Genomic DNA, 24,091 nt, shown 5'->3' with positions numbered 1-24,091 from the left:
TTTAATTTCATTTATCAAAGTAGTACATGACAATGACATGACAAAATGAAGCCTAAAACCTAATCTCACTTATTTATTCATTCAGTAAATATTTACTGAGTGTCTATTCTATGCCAGGCATTGTATCAGGTATGAAGGATACAAAAAAACAAAATAGAAATCACCACTTACCTCTATGGAGATTCGATTTTAAAAATAAACCAAATACATGATGAAATAGAGTTTAAATGGAGAATATGAAATGTCTATGTTGGGAAATTTAATAAAATATATTATTACAATAATAGGTTAAAAAGCAAAAACCAAATGACTATCACTATAAATGACTCAAGTTATTTGATGATGTTCAATATCCACTTCTATTTAAAATATTCCTAGCAAATTAAAAACCGTACATGGTACATTTATTTAACATTCTGTAAGAATTAGCCAACACAACCAGATAAGAACATGATATATATCCATTTTGGCAAAGATTTAGAATTATCATTAACTACTAATAATAAAATAATCAACATAAAAAAACCTATCAACTGAATCAATAAAACGGTTCAGAAAGATGAGCTGTTAAAAAATAAATATACAATAAAAATAAAAAGGAGACCTTCATGTAAATAGAAAAATAACACAAAGTATAACAGAACGAAAAGAGAAGGGGATGCTGTGGTTCAAGCCGGTAATTCCAGAAATTTGGGAGCCTAGGTGGGGGAATCGCTTGAGATTAGGAATTCAAGGAAAGCCTGGGGACAGTTTAGGGAGATTAGGCTGTACCAAAACCAAACCAAAACAAACAAACAAACAAACAGACATACAGAAGGAAGAGAGCACTCATCCCAGCTGATTCCAGCCCTTTGTAAGGCCAAGGCTGGCAGATCCCTTGAGCCTCAGAGTTTGTGATCAGCCTGGGCAATATGGTGAAATTGCAGCTTTACAAAAAATACAAAAATTAGCTAGAATTCGTGGTGCATGCCTGTGGTCCCAGCTACTCAGGAGGCTGGGTGGGAGAATTGATTGAGCCTGGAAGGCAGAGGTCAAAGTGAGATAAGATCATATCACTGCACTACAGCCTGGGTGAAAAAGTTAGAACCTGCCTCAAAAAGAGAGAGAGAGAGAAGAAAAAAACAGTTCACAATAGCAACACAAAATATATAGATCTGGAATAAATAAAACAAAAGATGTGTTATAAGAATCAATGAGAATAGGATGGGGTGATGGGTTCTTCTGCAGGATAGATAATTGATATGGAAAAAATAAAACTAGATACCTACCCCAAGTCATACATAAAACAAACCCAGGTGGATTAAAGACCAATACATAGAAGCAAACAAGCATAAAATTTAAAAAAGTTAAAGAACACTAAATACTATTTAAAAATAACGTATATTGAGTAAAAATATAAAAATAGCCATTCATATGAACATATTGATTTCAGAATAATGGTTATCTCTGGAGAGGGAGGGAAGGAGAAGGAATGGAGATGGGCTTCAGCTTTGTCAGTAATATATTATTTCTTTTAAAAAATGTGAGAGAAATCAGGATTAATGTGATGTGATTTGATTAAAAATTACTAATGTCATTATTTCCTGTACTTTTTAATAAGTTCAAAATACTTCATAGGGAAAAGTAAAATCAGAAAAATGTAAACATCTGTAATCCTTCTGATCTTTATTTGGGCTGACACTAGACTGTGAGATTAGTACTAATTTTATCCCAATTGTCACAACTCTGTTGAACAATTCTTTTCTCTATTTTAATTTGAAATACCACCTAAAACAAACTGCAAATTCCTCTATACTCAGGTCTATTTGTGTCTTTTCTATTCTTTTTTTTTTTTTTTTAACCTGTCTACTGTTGTCTCAAAAACGCTTGTAATACATTTTTAAATGGATAGATGTCAAAGCCTGCATTATTCTTCTCTCTACTCACACCCTTCATCACCTCCCAAATCAACATTAGCCTGGTATTTCCTGCATGTTTTTTGTTCTTTATGGCATTCAGAGTAAATGTTAGAAGGTCTTCAATGTTTCCTGATAAACCTTTGTTTCATTCTTTGCTGTATCCCAACAGCCTCCATAGAGTGTGACATACAGTGATCACTGAATAAGTATCTGTTCCTCTGCTTTTCTTTTAATCAACAAAACAAAACACCTGAAAACCTAGGATTATATTTACAGATTAATGTGGAAGAAATTTGCATTTTATTGTGTTAGTCTTACCAACATATATCTATTTGTTTAAATGTCTCTCAGCAAAGTTTTATAGTTTTCTTCAGATAAATTGTTTATAAAATGCTTGTTAAGATTTCTCCTTGTTATTTTACAGTTTTTGTTATTATTACTGATAACCTTTTTATTTTTATTAATTGATTATTGATAGGAAAGTGACTATTTTACAAGTTGATTTTTACTCCAGCATATTTGCAGACATTTTCTATTAATTCTATATAGGTAATAATAACATGTGCAAATAATGACAGTTACGTCTTGCTAGTCAATCTTTGTATTTCTCTTCTTTCTCTTTTTCTTACTGCATTGGGTAGAACTTCTAGTATAATGTTGAAAAGTTTGTGTGGTAACAGGCAAACTTTTCTTTCATTCTTTAAAGTGGCATGCTTGCTATTTTGAAAATGTTTTGCTTCTTATTTTTTGTAAATACATTTTTATCATATTAATAAATTATTCTTCTATTCCTAATGTGCTAGGAGTTTTTCTTATGATTATTGTTCAATTTTACTGAATGTTTTTAATATATCTGTTGGGATGACCATATGGTTTTTCTCCTTTAATTTATTCAATGTTATTGATTAAAAAAAAAATGGAACCATTTTTGAATTCTTCAAATAAAGCCTATGTGGTCAGGAGATACGAACACAAACAACTCACTTTGATTTACCAATATTTTATTTAGGGTTTCTGCATCAAAGTTTCCATGTGAGACTGTCCTATAATTTCTCTTTCTTGTATGATCTTTGCCTGATTTAGATATTAAAATCAAAAGAGAAGCTTTTCCTATTTTCTTGAAACACTTCTCTCCCTTCCTAATCTAAGTTGCCATTTGAATTACCCTCTTAATCATCCCTTCCTTTTCAAATTTATTTAACCATTTGTTTTTTTCTCTTTCCTGAACTTTGTTCTTTCTCCCCAGTCTGCCACCTCACATACTCCCTATAATGTAAGCTCCACAAAAGCAAGGTGCTTATCTCTCTCCAGAAATGTGTCAAGCATATAGCAGAGTCTCAAAAATACTTGTTGAACAAATAAAAGAAATGAAATCTGACTTTTCATCCATCAAATTAGCAATACAAAAACTTGTCATACACATATTGCAAAATGTACATTATATGCATATATATTGCATATATTAATGTTTTGAAAAAGTAAATTGAAGGTAAGAACTAAAAGCCTTTAAAATGTGTTATCTTTTGATGAAGAAAGTGCATTTCTAGCAATTTGTTTTTCTGAAGTAATTCAATAATGTAAAAAGGGTATGAAAAATATTTTTTATCAAACATTGTTTATGACAAAAAACTGTAAATAACCTAACTGTTCAATAATCTGTGATTTTTGAACAAATTATGATACACCCATAGAATAGAATAGTATGCACTTCTAAAACTGCCATAGAAAGATGTTTAGAATACATTGTGAATTTTAAAAAGACGGTCCTAATATAATATGTACTATCATCCTATTTTGGCTAAAGAGTTCATTTCTATGTATTGAACAAAGCCTGGAAGAATATACACAAAAATGTTGCTGTTGTTTTCATCAGGTACTGGGATTTTAAAAGGTTTTTTTTTTCTTTTCTCTTTACTTGTATTTTTCTTCCTTTATACCATGAAACATTATGTTTGAGGAAGCAAAACATAAAAAACAAAAGAACTCAAACACCATGTTGTTACCAATTTAATGAGAAATCTCTGGCATTGGGAAGCAATCATCAAGTGTGTGTGTGTCTGTGTGTGTGTGTGTGTATACATGCACACATATGTGTAAATGACATCTGTTGATGGCTGCGCAGTGTCTGAACACATTTCTTATTTTGGGAAATCTCAAAAATATTGGAATCTGGGATAGTCCCTTTCCTAGTTCCTTGGTTATTGATCATCAGTCATGTGACCTTTGTTAACCAAACTAATGCTCCGGCCAGGACTTTGATTTTTGTGAGAGTGAGGCAGAGATGTAGAAAACCATCAGAGATTACTCATGGAAGCTATGGTCACACTGAAACAGCAAACTTCAATGAGTGTCCAAAGGCAGCAGAGCCCAGTGACATGTTAAAGACTCTCCAGTGGAAGCTGTATCAGCAGCAGCTTTCAAAGCAGAATTTCCTATGGTATGACATTGGCAGAGTTTTACCTTTCTTCCTTTCTACTAGTTTCTTAAGTCTACTTCTCCAGCAACCCTACAGATTCTGTGGGCTCTGTGATGTTACAAAATATTCCTTTTCTGCTTTAGACAAAGCTGGCTTATATTGTTTAAAACTAAGAATTCTGATTGATACAGTGCCTAGCAAGTATCATGGATCATACTTTTGCATTTCAGAAACTGCCACTATTTTTCTAGGTAGTTCAAAAGCGTACTAGAAAGAGAATGCACTTTGAAGATAGACTGATCAGGTTTGAATATCGGCTACTATAATTACTAGTTGTGTGTGACCTTAGACAACAGACCTAACCTCTCTCAGTCTAAATTTCTTCATCTGTAAATTATTAGTATTATTTCTTGTTCTTCTTCTTCTTATTTAGTAGCGGTAAGGTCTCACTATACAGCTAGGTTGTTCTCAGACTCCTGGACTTAAGCAATCGTACCACATAGGCCTCCCAAAGTGATGGGATTACAGTTATGAACTATCCCACTAGCCTGTAAATTATTTCTGAGAATCTAACAACATTAAAATTTTGCATCTTTCACATTTATCTCAAATTCTTAAATTTCCTCTGGTATTTCATGGTCCACATTTACATGTGCACTTTGAAATGATGTATACACCTCCATTATCTTGAACACCACTTATCAATACTGTGAACTCTTTCTATCTCATTAGGCTATTAAACTCGTAAAAATAAACGCAAATGTCTGCTTTCTTCAATACTATACATAGGTTACTGGAGTACTGCTGGAGAAATTAGAAGTAACTCATATAAAGCCAATATACCTTTTGGGCAGACTCATAATCCTATGTTCAGATAAAAACAAACAAAACAGGAGCCTATATGTAAAAAGCACTGAAAAATGAAAAACAACTTAAATCATTACTGAACTCTCACGAAGCCATGCTAATGGAGGATTTCATTGCTAATGCACATTAAAAGATAATTAGATTCTTTTGTCTTCTCCCTAAATTGTGCAGCAGAGAAGCTATCCCAGCATCTTATTTCATACCCCCAAAGTCTTCCTCAAACTCTCTAACCTCCACCTAATATGACTTTTCCCACCAGTACATCCACTTCTCCAGTCTTTCAAGATTGATTATATTCTCCCTCAAACTTCCTAATGTAAGTGATTCTAGCTTTACTGGCTTCTTTCAAGTTTCCTCCCTTCCCAATACATAAAACAGCACCAAAAATTGGCCTGAATTTGAATAGGAAACAGGGAAAGACTTACAAACTTTTAAGAATTAATAATCTCTTATCTTCTCCCATACCTTACAAGAAGTTTTCTCCTCTCTTCATCTCCCTCCCTGTCTCTGCCTCCACTACACACACCACAACATGATATATTTTGATCTAAAAACTCCACTGTGTCTTTTTTTTCCCCATTTATTTATTTTATTGCATTTTAGGTTTTGGGGTACATGTGAAGAACATGCAAAATTGTTGCATAGGAACACACGTGGCAGTGTGATTTGCTGCCTTCCTCCCCATCACCTACATCTGGCATTTCTCCCCTTGCTATCTCTCCCCAGCTTCCCACCCCCCACCGTCCCTCCCCTATTTCCCCCCAACTGACCCCAGTGTGTAGTGCTCCCCTCCCTGTGTCCATGTGTTCTCATTGTTCAACACCCGCCTATGAGTGAGAACATGCAGTGTTTGATCACTGTGTCTTTAAAAATGCTCAGCAATGCTACATTTCCCTGATTAGTCCTTTTCTCTATTTATCAGCCCAGATATCTCTCCTGAGCAAAGTTCACAAATTCCACAGCCTTCTGGACATCTTCATATGAGCACCCTATGGTCATTTTAAATATGAATTTACAGAGAATAAAAAACTCATCAACCTTTCTCTCAAATTGTCTCTTTCTTGTATTATCCACCCAAATATCAACTTTTCACATAGTCCAGCAAGGAGTGATTCCTGAGCTTCTCCTTTGAATCACACTCAGTGTTCATGAACCGGGAAGTCCTGACTGTTCGATTTGCTAAATATCTGTTGCATGATATTTAGATCATGAGCCTAGATCAGACTAGCATTCGTGCTTTCCTCTATTTGGTCTTCCCACCTCCAGATCAGTCTTATCCAAGTCCACTGTTTTTACTATAGTCAAAACAATCTATCTAAAATGCCAATGTCATTCTGTTACTTAACTACATGGGTTCTCCTTTCTGACTGCTGAGTTTTCCACCAGACTTAACGACCAATTAGGAGGAAGAGAGACTGTATGCTATAGTTGTTAAGCACATAGACACTACAGTCTGTCTGCCTTGGTTCAAATCCCAGCATTGCCTTTGCATATATATGACCTTGGTATATGACCTTGGACCAATGACTTAATCCTACAGGGCTCAGTTTTTTTCCCTCTTTCTATTTATTTATTTATTTCCACAGGGCTCAATTGTTGGTTTTTTTTTTTCTTCTGAGTTGACAAAAGCATCTATGTTATAGGGTGGCTGTGAGAATTAGATGAATAATATAAAGCTCTTGTAAAGTGAGAGCAATATAAATGTATGCTATTATTTTATAGCCTAAAATAGAATGTATAGCCTCTCTGTACTTAGTCTCTTCTTCTTCCACAAATAGGAATGATACAGATGACATAAATTTTTTTGACATTAGATGATAAAAGAGATTCATGTTATATGTCATCCTCTAGTAAACATTCCGTAACCTCCCATTTCCCCAGTGCAGGAATACATGTACAGGCACACCTTGTTTTTTTGCTCTTCACAGATACACGTCTTTTACAAGTGGAAGGTCTGCGACAACCCTGTATTGAGCAAGGTTGATGCCATTTTTCCTACAGCATGTGCTCACTTCACGTCTCTGTGTCACATTTTGGTAATTCTTGCAAGAGTTCAAACTTTTTTCATTATTACTATATCTAAAATGGCGATCTGTGATCAGTGATCTTGGCTGTTTCCATGTAACTGCTTTTGGTTGCCACAACACATGCCCATATAAAAAGGCAAATTCAAAAGATAAATGTTGTGTGTTCTGACTACCCCAGAATCTGGCTGTTCCCCCATCTCTCTCCCTCTCCCCTAAGACACAATAATATTCAAATTAGGCCAAGTAATAACCCTTCAGTGGCCTTTAAGTGTTCAGGTGAAAGGAAGAAAATCATGTCTCCATTCAAATCAAAAAGTAGAAATAATTAAGCTTAGTAAGGAAGACATGTCAAAAGCCAAGATAGGCTGACAGCTAGGCTTCTTGTGCTGAACAGTTAGCCAAGTTGTGAATGTAAAGGAAATGTTAATGAAGCAAATTAAAAGTGCTATTCCAGTTAATTTTCCTTAAACCAAAGTGTAATCCAGAGCAAAGCCCTAACTCTCTTCAATTCTGTGAAGGCTGAGAGACGTGAGGAATCTGCAGAAGACAAGTATGACCTTGGCAAAGCAAGTTGGTTCATGAGGTTTAAGAAAATAAGCCATCTCCATAACACAGAAGTGCAAAGTGAAGCAGTAAGTTCTCATGGAGAAGCTGCAGTAAGTTATCCAGAAGTTATCTAAGATCATTGATGAAGGTGGGTACACTAAACAATAGATTTTCATGTAGATGAAACAGTCATCTATCTATCTATTAGAAGATGCCATCTAGGACTTTCACAGCTAGAGGAGAAGTCAATGTTCAACTTCAAAGCTTCAAAGGACACACTGATTCTCTTGTTAGAGGCTAACACAGTTGGGGATTTTAGGTTCAAGCCAATGGTCATTTACCATTCCCAAAATCCTAGGGCCCTTAAGGATGATGCTAAATCTACTCTCCCTGTGCTCTATAAATGGAATAACAAAGCCTAGAGGACAGCACATCTGTTTGCAGCATGATTTGCTGACTATTTTAAGCTCACGGTTGAGAGACCTACTGCTCAGAAAAAAATACTCCTTTCAAAATATTACTGATCATTGACAGTGCACCTAGTCATCTAAGGGCTGCAATGGAGATGTACAAAGAGATTAGTGTAGTTTCCTTGCCCACCAACACAATATCCACTCTGTAGTCCATAGATCAAGTCTTTCACCTTGAAAATCCATCAACTTTAAAGTCTTTTTAAATTAAGAAATACATTTTGTAAGGCTATATCTTCCATACACAGTGTTTCCTTGATGCGTCTGGGCAAAGTAAATGGAAAACCTTCTGGAAAGGATTTACCATTCTAGGTGCCATTATGAATATTCATTCCCTCTGACCTCGGTAGAGCAGCCTCTGCTTGTTGGTGCCCATCACATATCAGCCAGAGATACAGCAATCCCTTGTTTATCCCAGCTTAGCTTTTGGTCTGTGCCCATACCTCCTTCCTATGTGGAAAATATGGGGGCAGAAGCAAAGAATATTCTTGATTCATGAGAAGAGGTCACAAAATCAACATTTACAAGAATTTGGAAATAGTGAATTCCAAACCTCATGGATGACTTTGATGGGTTCAAGACTTCACTGGAGGAAGTATCACAGATGTTGTGGAAAGAGCAAGAGACCTATAATTAGAAGTGGAACCTACAGATGTGACTGAATTGCTGCAATGTCATGATAAAACTTGAACAGATGAGCAGTTGCATCTTATGGCTGAATAAAGTAAGTGGCTTCTGGAGGAGGAATCTACTCCTGAAGATGCTGTGAAGATTGTTGAAATGACAACAAAATATTTAGAATATTACAGAAACTTAGTAGATAAAGCAGCAACAGGGTTTGAGAGAATTGATCCCAATTTTTAAAGTAGTTCTGTGAGGAAACTTCTAGCAAACAGCATCATATGCTAAAGAAATCTTACATGAAAGGAGGAGTTGATCAATGTGGCAAACTTCATTGTCTTATTTTAAAGAATTGCCACAGAAAACCCAACATTCAGCAACCACTACCCTGACCAGTCAGCAGATGTTGACATTGAGGCTAGACCCTTCACTAGCAAAACGATTACTTGCTGCAGGCTCAGGCAATCATTAACTTTTTGTTGTTGTTGTTAGCAATAAACTATTTTTAAATCAAGGTATTTCCATAGCTGTGAGGGGAATGGTGGTCCTTTAGTCAGGAGTAGGCTGAGGTGGCCTTCTGGTGCAGCATGACTCAGTGGGTTTGAAGTGCAAGCACACTACCCTGTACATTATGTAACCACACCACATGAGGAGCATTAGATGATGATCTATGAGAGCTCATGCTTAGCTCGGAGCCACTATTGTCTGTAAAAGGTATAATTATTTCAGTTAGAACCTAACAATTGGCATCACAAACAGGATCCTGAGGTGAGTGAGCCTTTGGTTCCTACTGATTTTGGGTCAGCCATGTGGCCACAACATGGGTTGTGGTGCCCAGTGGCAGCTGTGCCAGTTGGATGGGCTCTGATGGAAACCTGGACGGAGGTAGATGGGTCCCTAGCAATCATGAAGAAGATGCTGAAGCAGCTGGAAGCACGGAACACTGATGAATGAGTCTTTGCTGGCAGAGTTGGATGGGCATTTTTGACTGTGCTACGAGAACTACACATCCAGTCCCCGAAGGATGCAGCATACCAGTTGCAGGTGAGCAAGTGGTTGGCACAAGAGCAAGGTGACCACACCCTGATTGAGTGGCTATGGGCAGTCATACAGACTGTGTGGAATGATGCAGTTGAAATACCTGAAACTGAGTAAATGGCAGTCATATGCTGATTTGGTGCAAATCATCTGGGAGATGGGTATGTGGCAGGCTGTATTTGACCTAAATACCCAGAGGCCAGATGATAAACATTCCATCTCCACATGAGGAGTCTCATGTCGGGTTCTGCAACCCTTGGCTCCCCAGCTGCTGTCCCCACCCTGTATGTAGGGTGACAAATACATGAAGTGATCACTGCTATGGCGGTTCTAGGGGAAGCAGAAGGCCATTGGCAGGACTGAGGAGTCTGTGCCATAAAGAGGGGAAGATGCCCCACCCATAGGGGGGCCCCTCATGAGAGAAAAGGAGGCCCCAACGAGTGACATGCTCGTGGATGTGGATAGATTTGATTTGGCTGGGGTTGACCAAGAGAAAATCAATAAGCACCCCAATGAAGTACTCTTAACTTTGCGGCAACAGTTGTCTCTGGAGCAGCAATTCCAGAAAATGCCCAAGGGGGAGAAGGACATTGCTGTGCCACCCAGTCCCACCTGGGTGCTTTAGCTCAAAGACTGCTTGCTGCAGCAAGGTGGAAATGTACAGCCATTTCTGTCTGATTAAGGAATTGGCCAAGATGCCCAGCTTAGGGAGACACTAGATGACCAGAGGCCACATGTGGAATTAGCGATCCACTGGCCCCCCACCAATACACAGTGGGTGGGGTGCTGGCACTGGTGGATACTGGTGCAGATTGCAGCCTTCTTTATGGGAATCTAAATAAGTTTCTGAGCAAATCTGCTTACTTTGAAGGTTATGAAAGCCAGTCAGTGAAAGTGAAATCTGTATTCCTGCACCTTGGCATCAGTCATCTGACTCCCTGATAATATACTGTGTATGTTCTCCCATACCTGAATACATTCTGGGGGTGGGCAATTTACCTGACCTGGCATTACAAACCACAGCCAGGGAATTCAGACTTCGGGTACACATGGTGAAGCTGGTGCTGAATGGACATACGCATCACCAGCCTCAGGTTTTGCCACTATCCTGACAGGTTACTTCCACTCATCAATACTGCTTGTTGGGTGGATATACAGAGATAACTGAGACAATTAAAAAGCTGGAAGAGGTGAAGAACATGTGTGATACCCATAGCCCCTACAATTCTCCAGTGTGGCCAGTTAGAAAGCCTGATAGAAACTGGTGGACGATGGTGGACTATCGGGAACTGAATAAAGTAACACCCCCTTTGCATGCAGCTGTATGGTCAATCATGGATGTGATGGACCATTAGATGATGGAAGTGGGACAGTACCACTAAGTGGTGGATTTGACCAATGCATTTTTCTCCATCGATATTGCTCCAGAGAGTCAGAAACAGTTTGCCTTCACATGGGATGGGCAACCAAGAACTTTCACAGTGTTGCTGCAGGGCTATGTGCATAGCCCCACCACATTTCATGGTCTAGCTGCCACGGATTTAGCTGCCTGGCAATGCCAAAAGGGGTCCACCTATTCTATTATATTGATGATATGTTAACCTCTGATTCTCTGTCAGATTTAGAAGTGGTGGCACCCCTCTTGTGGCAAACATTTGGCAGCATGCAAATGGGCTGTCAACGAATCCAAGGTCCAAGGGCCTGGATCATTTGCCAAATTCTTGGGAGTTATCTGTTTGGGTAAAGCCAAAGGCCATCCCAGGGGCTATCATTGAAAAGATTCAGGCATATCCTCAGCCTACCACGGTGAAGCAGCTGCAAACTTTTGTGGGCCTCTTCTTATATTGTTGGGCATTTATGCCCCATTCAGCCAAATGATTAAACCGTTGCATCAGTTAACAAAGAAGGTAGCTACCTGGAATTGGAATAATGTAGCTGAGACTGATTTCCTGGCAGCCAAGTGAGCTATTCAGTAGGCATAAGCCCTATGGGTAGCTGACCAGGGGTGCCTATTTGAGCTGGATGTGCATGTGACCACAGATGACCACAGATGGTTTTGGTTGGGGCCTGTGGCAGCACACAATGCTTAAGAACACCAGTAGGCTTTTGGTCCCAACCATGGAAGGGAGCTGAGCTCTGGCATTCCTCGATAGAGAAACAGGTAGCAGCTATATATGCCACCCTTCAGGCTTGTGAGAGTGTGACAGGACATGCTGTAGTCATCATGCAGATGACTCATCCAACAGCAGGATGGGTGCGTTCATGGGTAGTGACTCCCTGGACTGGGATGGTGCAGACATCCACTTTGGCAAAGTGGCACCTACTTGGAGCAATGGAGTATGCTAGTACAAGTTCCTTAGCAGCAGAGCTGCAAGAAGTCTTGGGACCTATAGTCCTAATGCAAAATACGGTCATGGGACCTAAGGTACCCCTAGACCCTGAGCCTTCACCATTTAAGGGAGGGTGTCCCCCAATTCCCAATGGGGCATGGTACACAGATGGGTCTAGCCAAGGTGATACAGCTGCTTGGACCACTTTTGCAGTCCAACCTAGTACTGACACCATATGGTTTGAAACTGGGTGTGGACAAAGTTGCCAATAGGCTGAACTTAGAGCAGTATGAATGGTGATGGCCAATAAGATAACACTGATGGTAATCTGTAGTGATAGCTGGGTGGTCTATTATTGCTTAACTTTGTGGAAAATACAGAAATTGCTGGTCAGCCACCAACCCATTTGGGGTCAAGCCATGTGGCAAGACCTCTAGGAAACGGGTCATCAGAAACAGGTAACTATTTATCATGTGTCAGGCCGTATGTCTTTGGCCACCCCCAGCAATGATAAGGCAGATGCCTTGGCCAAGGTCCAATGGTTAGAGTTGGCACCTACATGAGATGTGGCCTTATGGCTATGCCAGGAACTGGGACATGCAGGGGGTAAACTGATGCAACAGGTCAATAAGCGCTGGGGTCTGTCCCTGCCCACGCAAGACATTTGGGAGGCTTGTGAGAAATGAGCGGCATATGCTCAGGCATGCCCTAAATGGAGGGAGCTGCCCAGTGTTACACAACAATTAATGACAGGGCAAGTGCCCTTGGTCAGATGGTAAGTAGACTACATCAGGCTGCTGTCAAAGTCACAAGGGTATAGGCATACGCTAACAGATGCGGACATGGCCACAGGTCTGTTATTCGCCTACCTGTGGCTTACCCTTGCAGGGTGGCCGATCAACAGAATACCATCTGGGCCCGGCAACACTTATGTGCCCAACCTGTATGGTCGCCCTCTGGCCATTGGGACTGTTAGGGAACACATTTCACTGAACAATGCGTATACCAATGGGCACAACAAATGGACAGAAAGTCGGGATTCCATGTGCCATACAACCTTCAAGCTGCGGGTATAATTGAGCAATATAACTGGCCCTTGAAGAATTGGTTATGCTTGCATGTCACAGCCCTGTCTTTGTGGGGCTGGAGTTCCAGGCTGAACCTGGTGCTTCAAACCGTAAATGAGCAGTCATGGAAAGGTGGCCCGGCCCCAGTGGAGGCTTTGTTACAACAGGCTGCCACCCCTATTCAGTTGCAGATACATATTAAGGATAACTTCCTCCAAGCAGGTATGGGGATGAATGGTACCTGTTGTTGCCTCCCCCAATGTACCTGAAGGCAGGGAAACAGAAAGGCTGTGGCCATGGACCCTCCAAGTGCCGCATTGCCAGTGGTTGGCCATTTTAGCTCCCTGCAGGGAGGGCCTACAAGATGACTTGCATGTTACTCCTTGGGTGTTCAATACATGGCCCCCGCGGTTGATAGCTCATAGGGGAATGGCCAAGGAAAGAACCCTCCTTTGTGAGACATATGCACTGTCTGTGTGGCTTATTATGAGCTCCCCTGTGACTTTGTCACAGATACAGGACCCAAATGAGCCATGGGGAGCCGAGAAGGTGTGATACTGTTACCCAGGGCAGAAGCCCTTGGCAGCTGTGTTGTTATCCAGGGATGAAAAGTTAGCCTTTATTTTCCCTGAGGGATGTGATCTACCTTTGTTAGTACCTGTGCCTGCCCTGTCATTTTGACCATAGGTTAACATGCTCCAATTGCATTGTGGACTGGGCCCACACCTACACAGAGATGACCAATGTTTCCAACTGTTGGTTCTGCACTGCCCTTCCAGCAGCAGCTAAAGAGGGTTTGCCTTGGCACATGCATTTGGCATCTGCAGAGAACTGGACATGGCTGGAGACTTGGAGTCCCATGGTCAATGCCCAGAACATGATGCAGCAGGCTTTGGACAAAGGATGCTGCAAGACCCACAGCACACCTGCCCCCTGGCTGGCCCATAGTGTTTATGATGGGTGGAGGTGGCTAGTGGAAGAACATGCGGTACACCCAGCCCAGGTACCACGGTGCATAGCGCAACACTGGGGTAACACCATGGTGTGGGATGGGTATCCATCATAGCCTGTGTAAACATAACACATATTATCACATTGAACATATGGTGGAACAAGTGGTCCCACCAACATTGGGCCCTGATTGATTTTGTGCCCTATTGGGAGTTTATGGGTCTATGGGGACACAGGGTGGCCTTTCCTATCAGCAGACAGGACTGGACATTGTACCTGGGGGTGGCCTTATGTACTTGCCCCTGTTCTCCCCACATTGCCCAGATGCCCGCATAGCTGGGAGGTGCTATGCTCTCAGTTTTTGCGAGTGTGACGAGCCCCCTGGTGATTCTACCCCTTGGCAATGACTATTCCTGGAACAGGTGTCATAATTGTAGAAGCACAAATTACTACTCTTGTACAGCACACCGCTAGGGTTCTGAATTACACCAAGTAGCCCTCCTCATGTTAATTGATGAGGTTGATCAGATCAGAAAGGTGGTCCTTAAAAATCAAATGGCTTTACACATAGCAATTGCTGCCCAAGGAGGCACTTGTGCCCTTTTAGGAACACAATGTTGTACCTTTATCCCTGACAATCAGCAGAACATAACAACAGCCCTGCAAGGGGTCTCATGGGAGATTAAGGCAGTCAAGAGCCTCACTGATAACCCCCTGCAGAGATGGTGGACATCCCTAGGCTCTGGCCTACGCTGGGCCCTAATAGTCAAAAATAGCACAGCTGGGATCCTAGTAGTGAGCTGTTGCTCTCTGTATTGTTGTTGTGGGTTATGGATTCAGGGCTCTACCCTATGGGCAAATGTCCCTGCCCAGAGGATGCCCTTGTTCTAAGGGGTGGAGAGTAAGGGAAATGGCTGCACTTTGGTCAGGAATAGGCTGGGGTAGCTGGAAGGTGCAGCATGACTCAGCAAGTTTGGAGTGCAGGCACACAACCCTGCACATTATGTAACCACGTCACATGAGTCACATTAGGTGATCACCCACATGAGTTTGTGCTGGGCTCGGAGCCACTATTGTCTGTAAAAGGTATAATTACCCTGTTAATGCTGTACGTATGGCTTGCTCATGCCCAGAGAGAGAATAAAGCCATGTTGAAATTGTCTGTGATTCTGAGTGTTTTCCAGCTACCTGCCACTCACCCACCGATTCTCCTCGGACCTCAGTTAGAACCTGACAATAGCTTTTAAAGATATAATGAGATTGCATACTTAATAGACTACAGTATAGTATAAAGGTAACTTTTATATACATTGGGAAAACAAAACAAATCCTACGGCTCACTTTATTGCAACACTTGCTTCGCCAGGGTAGTCTGAAACCGAGCCTGCAGTATCTCTGAGGTATGCCTATAAATGCCCCCAATTGCAACCAATATGTACTACATATCATAGCATTTCTCATATGTAATTACAACTGACTGCATCTCTGTCTCCATCACCACACATGATGTTTTTGGATTTTAAGAGCTATGTATTTCCCCAGCAGTTTTCCTATTGTACATTACAGTGAAATTTTATTGTACAAATAAATGAAAGTCTACACATAAAGGTCTTATCTCAATGCCTAGGAAAGAGTAGGTAGTCAATATATTTCAATTCTTGATATCAATTTTCTCACTCTGTGGTGGGGATGATGGTGTTACAATCTCCTAGTAAAGCTCCCTCTGCTTTTTATTTTGACCTTTAGCATGAAGTACCAGGCCACTAGGTGAGTCTTTTTACCTAGATCTAAGCCAGTTTTTACTGCTGAGTTTCAGAATCCAAACCCCAGTAATCTCCTCACAATAAGAGATTAAGTCCCTATTTCCATTCCTGGGCCTTCTTCTAAAGACTGAACACTAGAGAAAAATGTCTGTAACAGCAGTTCAAGATACATTCTTCAGACACCACAATGCTATCATGACATGGGTAAATGCAATTCTTCCAATAAACATCATCATGGCTAGAGATTTGTTAAGTTTAAAATAATTTCCAGGCTTGGCACAGTGGCTCAGGCCTTCAATTCAGTCCTTTGGGAGGCTAGGCAGGCAAATCACTTGAGCTTGGGAGTCTGAGACTAGCCTTGCCAACATGGTGAGACACTGTCTCTACAAAAAATACAAATAATTAGCTGGACATCATGGTGCATGCCTGTAGTCCCAGCTATGTGGGAGGCTGAGGTAAGATGATTACCCTAGCCTGGGAGATTGAGGCTGCAGTGAGCCATGATTGCACCACTGTACTCTGGCCTGGGAGACAGAGAGAGACACTGCTTTGGGAAAAAAAAAAAAAGTTGAAGATCCACTAACTCACAGAGGTTTTCCATAAAGATATCTGGTATCTGGTATTTCCCACCTATTCATAACTAGAATATGAGTCTGTATCTTTCAGTGTTTCTTTTTTTATTTTTGAGACAGGGGTCTCACTCTTTTGCCGAGGCTGGAGTGCAGTGGCATGATCTGGGTTCACTGCAACCTTAACCTTTCTGGGATCAGGTGATCCTCCTAACTCAGCCTCCCCATTAGATGGGACTACAGGTGCACACCGCCATACCTGGCTTTGTGTTTTTTGTTTTTTTTCTAGAGAGGGTAGTGTCTAGCTATGTTCAGGCTGGTCTCGAACTCCTGGGCTCAAGCAATCGGCACACCTCGCTCACCCAAAGTGATGGGATTCCAGGCATGAGCCACCATGATCAGACAGTGTTTCTTAATAAGGACTCTTCAGATATTCTGGACACCAAAGTCTTTGTTATATGGAACTATCCCCTGCTCCACTGGAAATTTTTTATATTCCTGGATCCTCCTTGTAGCTCTCTCTCTCTCCAATCACTGTGGCAGCCAACAATGCCTCTACACATTTCTAAACTGTGTCTGGCAAGAATGAGGTGCGGGAAAACAAAATTTACCATACTTGGCTGAGAATCATTTTGAGTTGGATTATTCACATAACTTCTAAAATATACTCATTTATCTAATACAATTATTATTTTGCTGCTGATGTCTCACTCATGATAGCAAGGCAGGAAAGTTGTGAAGACTACTTCTTCCCCTCTCAAAAAGACCTGTCTTTTTGCATATACAGCAGTCAAATGTTAGAAAAGTCAATAATTGTATTAATTGTCGACCATAGGTATATTTGCTAAATGTTATATTTGAGCCACTTTTACACATACTAAAATTTAAGCTAAACATGCAGAATTTGGAACACCTTAAAATGTGAAGGAATGATTTTGAAAAATAACAACTCTTCAAGAACTATGACCAAGAGGTATTTTAAATTGAATGGGAATTATGTAAAATGTATACTTTGAATAAGTTTATGTTAGCCATTTTACTTTGGCTTACTAGCTATAAGTGACTGAGAACTTTATTTTTAATATTATGAATGAGTATTAAATATTTTCAAATACTTTTTTCTCATTGTAAACCAAAATTATGAAAATGAAGACCAATCATGTTGTATTTTGATGGTATGAATGGTAAGTCACAGGCAAGCCCATAATACATGGGAATTTTTGTCTTTCTTATTATGACATTTAACCTCACTGCAAGAGGAAAAAAAAAATCAGTGAAATAAATGATTCAAGTACATCAAGTAACAAGGGCTTCTGAAGTACAGTATTTCTTGAGTCAAATGCAAATGAAAGCAGTCCTTATTTAGACTGAAGATATAACCTTTTTTGTTATCAAATAACTGCTCTGGGAGACTTTTTGCACTGTTCTGAAGAGGTCAAGCACTCCTGCCTTTCCTCTTTGTACCCTTCTGACTAAAACCCTTTTTTATTTTTAAAGATATTTATTAAGCGTTTTTTAGTACCTATAGCACTATACTATGCGGTCTGGATTTTGTCAGGGTGAAAAGCAAAAACAGCAAAAACAGCCAAAAAAAAAAAAAAAAAGACATTTAAAAAAAACTCACTATTTTAAAAATAGTTTATTTTCCAGATAGCAAAATAAAGTTTTAAAAAGAACTAGAAGAAGCAGGCATGCATGCTGCAAGTGATAAAGTGGCAAAGTATGGTGGTAGAAAGAACACTAAACTTGAGTTAGAAAACTTGGGATCAGGCTCCTCTGAGTTAAATTGGGCAAGGCATTTACATTTACTTTTTTTTTTTTTTTTTTTTTTTTTTTTTTTTTTTTTTTTTTTTTTTATGTCTCAGCTTTCTTTTCTGTGAAATAAAAGTAATAACATTTCTCTTAGGGTTGTTTTGAGAATTAACAAGCTAGCTCTCTGAAAGCACCACCATAGTATAATGACTGGCACACAAAACTAGCCACTCATTAAATGTTTCTTTTCCATAAATTCTGGAAATGAAAAACAAGGTGGGATTACTATCTGGTGAGGTTTTTCATCATGTTACTTTAATTGGTCTAAATTTCATAACCTATAGGAAGAAAAAGCCCGAGCTTCAAGAGAAGAAATGCCCTAGTTGTCTTCAATTAAACCTGTTTTCACCAATTCATTCTCCACTTTCTGTGGGGCCCAGTGATGAAAAAGGTTCAGGGGTACAAGTGCAGGTTTGTTACACAGGTAGATTTGTGTCACAGGGGTTTATTGAACAGATAGATTATTGTGTCATCCAGATACTAAGGTTAGCACCCAGGAGTTATTTTTTCTGATCCTCTCCCTCATCCCAAACTCCACCATCAAGTAGGCCCCAGTGTGTTTTCACCCTCTTTGGGTCCATGAGTTCTCATCATTTAGTGTCTACTTATAAGTGAGAACATGTGGTATTTAGTTTTCTGTCCATGCATTAGTTTGCTAAGGATAATGGTCTCCAGTTCCATCCATGTTCCCACAAAAGACATGATCTTGTTTGAAAAAGTTGTATCTTATAGCTAGATGTTAATTGTAGTAGCATAATGAGAACATATTCTTTAATGTATTAGGAAGATCAGCGGGTCTACAACGGTAGTTATGAGCAGTAGAGCCAAAAACAGAAAACAAGCATAATAAGAAAGTAGCTAAAATAAGAAGTTAAAGATCTGAGTTTCCAATTGTGGCACTATTTACATTTTACATAATGTGTTGCTGTGGAGGGCTATCCTGTGCACTGTAGGATGTGAAGCAGCATCCCTGGCCTGCAATCATACCCCACCCATAATGGCAATTGAGAACGTCTCCAGATACTGTCAAATGTTCCTTTAGGGAGCAAGATTCCCCTGGATGAGAACCAATGATTTAGGTGGTAATAGAAGGCAGGAGTAAAAACAGTGAGGTAAGTAAGGATAGTGCCCAAAAAATTCACAGTTAAAAAGAGGCACAAGTTTAAAAGGCTTATCAATGCAAAAATGATATGTATTTATATAAATCATGTCAGGGGAAAACTGTCAGTAGTAATTCTCCAGTACATAATGCAGTATCTACCTGATACTATACAAGAAGAATGAATGCAATGTAATGAACTGTGTCAAAGGTCAGAAGCTGAGAGAAGGAAAAAATGAATTGTATGCGGATAGAGAAAAAGATATGGAAGTGAGTAAGATCAGGAATAACTTTTTCAGTATACTGATTTTAATTTTCCTTTTAATTATTTTTCAGAAACTCATGGCAGTAGATTTTGCCCCCTTTATGAGTAAGCAGGTGGTCAAACACGGCTAATGGAAAGCAAAGTCAGAGTAAGACATAAAAAGTCTTCGCCAAATTTCCAATTTTATCTTTTTTACATTAATTTGTAATAATTATTTTTCAGTTGGATGTATTGTGAATGTCTTCTCTAATTTGCAACTTGTCTTTTCATTCTTTGTAAGGTGACTCTTGATGAAAAGAGTATCACAATTGTAATGCAATACAATTTAACAATCTTTTCCTTAATGGCTTTTTCATTTTTTCTCTACTTGGAAAATATTCTCCCAAAATTTTTATAGTTTTGTTTTTCATAGTTAAGTCTCTACTCTACCTAGAGCTGATATTTACATATGATAGAAAGTAGGAATCAAATTTCATTTTACCCCTAATGAATAATCAATGATCCCAGTATCGGTTATTGAAAAGTCAACCCTTATCCTAACACTAGCTCTTTCAATACACCAACTTACTTCCTATCCATAGATGTTTCTAAGCAATCTATTTTGTTCCACTGGTCAACTGTGTATCTTTCACTAGTATAACACTCTACTAATCACTAAAGTGTTATATTAAATCTTCATATCTTATAAGTAAAGTCTCCCTACTTTACTCTTCTTCCTCAAGAATGTCATATTACTATCTTTACTCTCTTATTTCTTTATTAAGCAGACTTATTTTATATTCTCCCTGGTAATTTTTTTTTTTTTTTTTTTTTTGGAGACGGAGTTTCACTCTTGTTACCCAGGCTGGAGTGCAATGGCGCGATCTCGGCTCACTGCAACCTCCGCCTCCTGGGTTCAGGCAATTCTCCTGCCTCAGCCTCCTGAGTAGCTGGGATTACAGGCACACGCCACCATGCCCAGCTAATTTTTTGTAGTTTTAGTAGAGACGGGGTTTCACCATGTTGACCAGGATGGTCTCGATCTCTTGACCTCGTGATCCACCCGCCTCGGCCTCCCAAAGTGCTGGGATTACAAGCGTGAGCCACTGCGCCTGGCTCTCCCTGGTAATTTTTAATATATGTTTCTGAGTCTGCTTCTTTGGAATATAGTTTCTGACATTCATTCATGATGCCTTGGTTTATAATTTTTGACAGTAAATTCATATTTTGGGGTAATTTTACCTGTGGAAATTTTTGGGGTCCTGTATTGAAGGTAGGTTCCTTCAATGAGAATTTATATTTGCTTCTACTGGCTACTTGGAAGACAATAAGCTTGGGACTACCTTAAATTCTTGGCTTTAATTAAAAAAAAATTTTTTTTTTTGGTATCACTTATGTAGAATAGCAAGCCCATAATACAAGCTTGATATTCAAATGATCAAAGAGATATTCCATTCCTATGCTCAATGTCAAGGTTTAAACCAACCAATTTTCCTTGCAGTGCCATGGGAAATTATAGCTGATTTTCTTAGGTAACCTTTCAATAAAGATGTAGATATTTGGAAGTCCATAAGTGGACCTTAAGTATAGACTCTCTACCTTGGATGTGTCCAGGATTTTGACTGTCTCCTGTTCTTTCAATAGGAGGCCATGAAAACAAAACTGTAACCCAGAATTTACCAGGTTCAGCAAATATCCTTAAGGCTTACCTCACTGGACACTACTTTTATGTAGGGTTTGTGTTTATTTGTTTTGGCCTCTTAGTATTTGCCATCTTTCCAGTTCATAGTTGCATATAAACACTATTTTTATGTTTCACATTATTTTTAGTTGTTTACCATGAGATGTCAGGGTACCTAAGTTCACCATACTAACAGGACATAAAGTTTAAATTTTATTTTTTTTCCTCTCAGCTTTATCTTTTACCTTATATCTTTTAGAATGTCTTTAATCCTTTTTCTTTCTGATTTCAAAAAGTAACAAATACTCATTTTGAAAAAAATTCAAATGGTATGGAAGTATAAAAGTAAAAAAATCACAGTTCCCTTCCTACCTCCATATAACCCCAAGATACTGCTAACAGTTGGCTCTTGTATAATATTTATAATTTTATAAATTATTAGGTTCAGTGGACTTACCAGTGTATACCAGCACTCAATATGCTGTACAAGCTTAAATGTAGAATGCCCCTATGTAGCTGTTATGCTAGTTAATCAGTATCTGAATTAGTTTCGGGCTACCATTTTCTCTGGCTATTTGCTGAAAACCCATGGTAACTTATTTAAAAGATGGCCTGATTAAAATACTCCTTCTACCATAAAGGTTATTTAATGTGAAAAAAAAAATGCCAATGTTTGTTTTAAAGCTTGTCTATTTTATTCAAAAATGGCTCAAATGTGGTTTTTGGTAAGCTTTTGGAAACAGGGACAGAGGATCTTTAAGAACTAAAATTAATTTCTGACAGAGATTGGTCATAGGGTCTGCAAGAAAATCTGCAAAATTTATTCAAGAAACTAACTGAATAAAAAGTAATATTTATGCCAACCATGATTTCAAAAAATAGTGATAGAGGTAGGAAAAGAAATAAGTGGAAGACATGTTTGTCTAAATTATAAAAAGCTGATAACAGAATGAGAGAAAAACTGTAGGCAATAAAGAAAAGCTTTACAAGAAAGGAAATGTAATTATAGTATGCTATTTGGTGTTGCAGTGAATAACACTTACATAACATCAATAAGGTAAACATTTGTTTTTGGTTTAACTATATTTGAGGGATGGGATGACAAAGAGGTACTAGGTGATAGACGTATGCTAAGTCATCATCCATGATAATAGACAAATGATTTATAACTTCTAGAAAGAATGTCTAATATTGGTAAACCTAGAAATAGAGGGGGGAAAAACATATTTAGAAACAGGTGGCTGAAAAGTAGCAAACAAGATTTTTTTTGAGATAGAGTCTCACTCTGTTGCCCAGGATGGAGTGCAATTGTGCAATCTCAGCTCACTGCAACCTTCGCCCCCAGAGTTCAAGTAATTCTTCTGCCTCAGCCTCCTGAGTAGCTGGGATTACAGGCACCTGCCACTGTGCCCAGCTAATTTTTGTATTTTTAGTAAAGGTGGGGTTTCACCATCTTAGCCAGGCTGGTCTTGAACTCCTGACCTCATGATCCACCTGCCTTGGCCTCCTGAAGTGCTGGGATTACAGGTGTGAGCTACCACACCTGGCCAGTAGTGAACAAGTAAAAGCAGTTATCTCTAGATGAATTCCAAGGGAGGGGGCACTTAATACTATTTAACATGTACACGTAATATATGAATAAAAATTTTTAAAGGAGAAAAGAGTAAGGCCATAATAGAGAATCTAAGGTTGCCTATGCCTTTTCACTCTACTCTGTGTTTTAGCACCAAAGTAAGGTAATGTGATGCAATGAGTGCTGGATTCCGATACATACAAATTCCAATCTGAATCCTGGCTCACTAGCTGACTAACTTGAAAGTCTTTGGGCAAGTCAGTTAATGTTTTCTAGAGTATATTCCTTTATATAGAATCTGGAAATAATGATTTCTATCAAGCAGATTTATTTAGAGGCCTAACTATAATCTATATATAGGATAGGGCAATTAAAAATGCTCAATTAACAGGAATTTCTGTCATTAATCATTATCTCTCTTCTTGCCAATAATAACTATACAAAACCTCATGTATATTATGATTCATTTTCATTTTTAAATCTGAATCACATAACAATCAGTTGAATGTTATCATCTATACATTACAGTTGAGCAAAAAGATTAAGAAAACTTGCCTAAATTCTCCTATTAGTAGGAAATTAAATTAGCAATAAAACTGTATATTCTTAGTCAGTTACTGTCTCATGTAAACAAACAGGAAAGCACAGAAAATAAGAAGTGATAGTCTATTCTGCTTAGTAGAATGTTTTCACCAATAAAGTTAGCTATAAGGTGATTAATGGTGGGGGAAACAGAGGAAAATTTCCAAACAGTAAATAACTGTGAACTTAAGTACCAGCCCAAAGCCCAAGGTTTGTTTTCTTTCTTTCTTTCTCTTTCTTTCTTTCCTTCTTTCCTTCTTCTTTCTCTCTCTCTCTTTCTTTTCTTCCTTTTTCCTGTCCTGTTCTGTCCTGTCCTCCCTCCCTCCTTCCCTCCCTTCCTTCCTCCCTTCCTTCCTTCCTTTCCTGTCCTGTTCTGTCCTGTCCTCCCTCCCTCCTTCCCTCCCTTTTTTTCTTCCTTCCTTTCCCTCCCTCCCTCCCTCCCTCTGTCCTTTCCTTCCTTCCTTTCCTGTCCTGTTCTGTCCTGTCCTTCCTCCCTCCTTCCCTTCCATCTTTTCTTCCTTCCTTTCCCTCCCTCCC

The 24,091-nt window shown here is 39.2% G+C and overlaps 1 protein-coding gene and 1 non-coding gene across 6 annotated transcripts in view; one reads left to right on the top strand and one right to left on the bottom strand.

Moving 5' to 3' along the window:
• Positions 1–24,091, bottom strand: part of MBD5 (methyl-CpG binding domain protein 5) — a 477,719-nt gene that overhangs the window by 233,584 nt on the left and 220,044 nt on the right. The gene's annotated exons all lie outside the window — the stretch shown is intronic.
• On the top strand, positions 8,557–8,691 carry LOC116557194. Its single transcript, XR_004271403.1, has one exon. It is a non-coding gene; the product is annotated as a small nucleolar RNA SNORA48 (small nucleolar RNA).

The sequence above is a fragment of the Sapajus apella genome, unplaced genomic scaffold (genome assembly GCF_009761245.1).
Source record: "Sapajus apella isolate SASKATOON/1434 unplaced genomic scaffold, GSC_monkey_1.0 scaffold18, whole genome shotgun sequence".
Taxonomy (NCBI): domain Eukaryota; kingdom Metazoa; phylum Chordata; class Mammalia; order Primates; family Cebidae; genus Sapajus; species Sapajus apella.
Note: the sequence above shows the minus strand (reverse complement) of the source record. Positions and strands in the feature narration are given on the sequence as shown.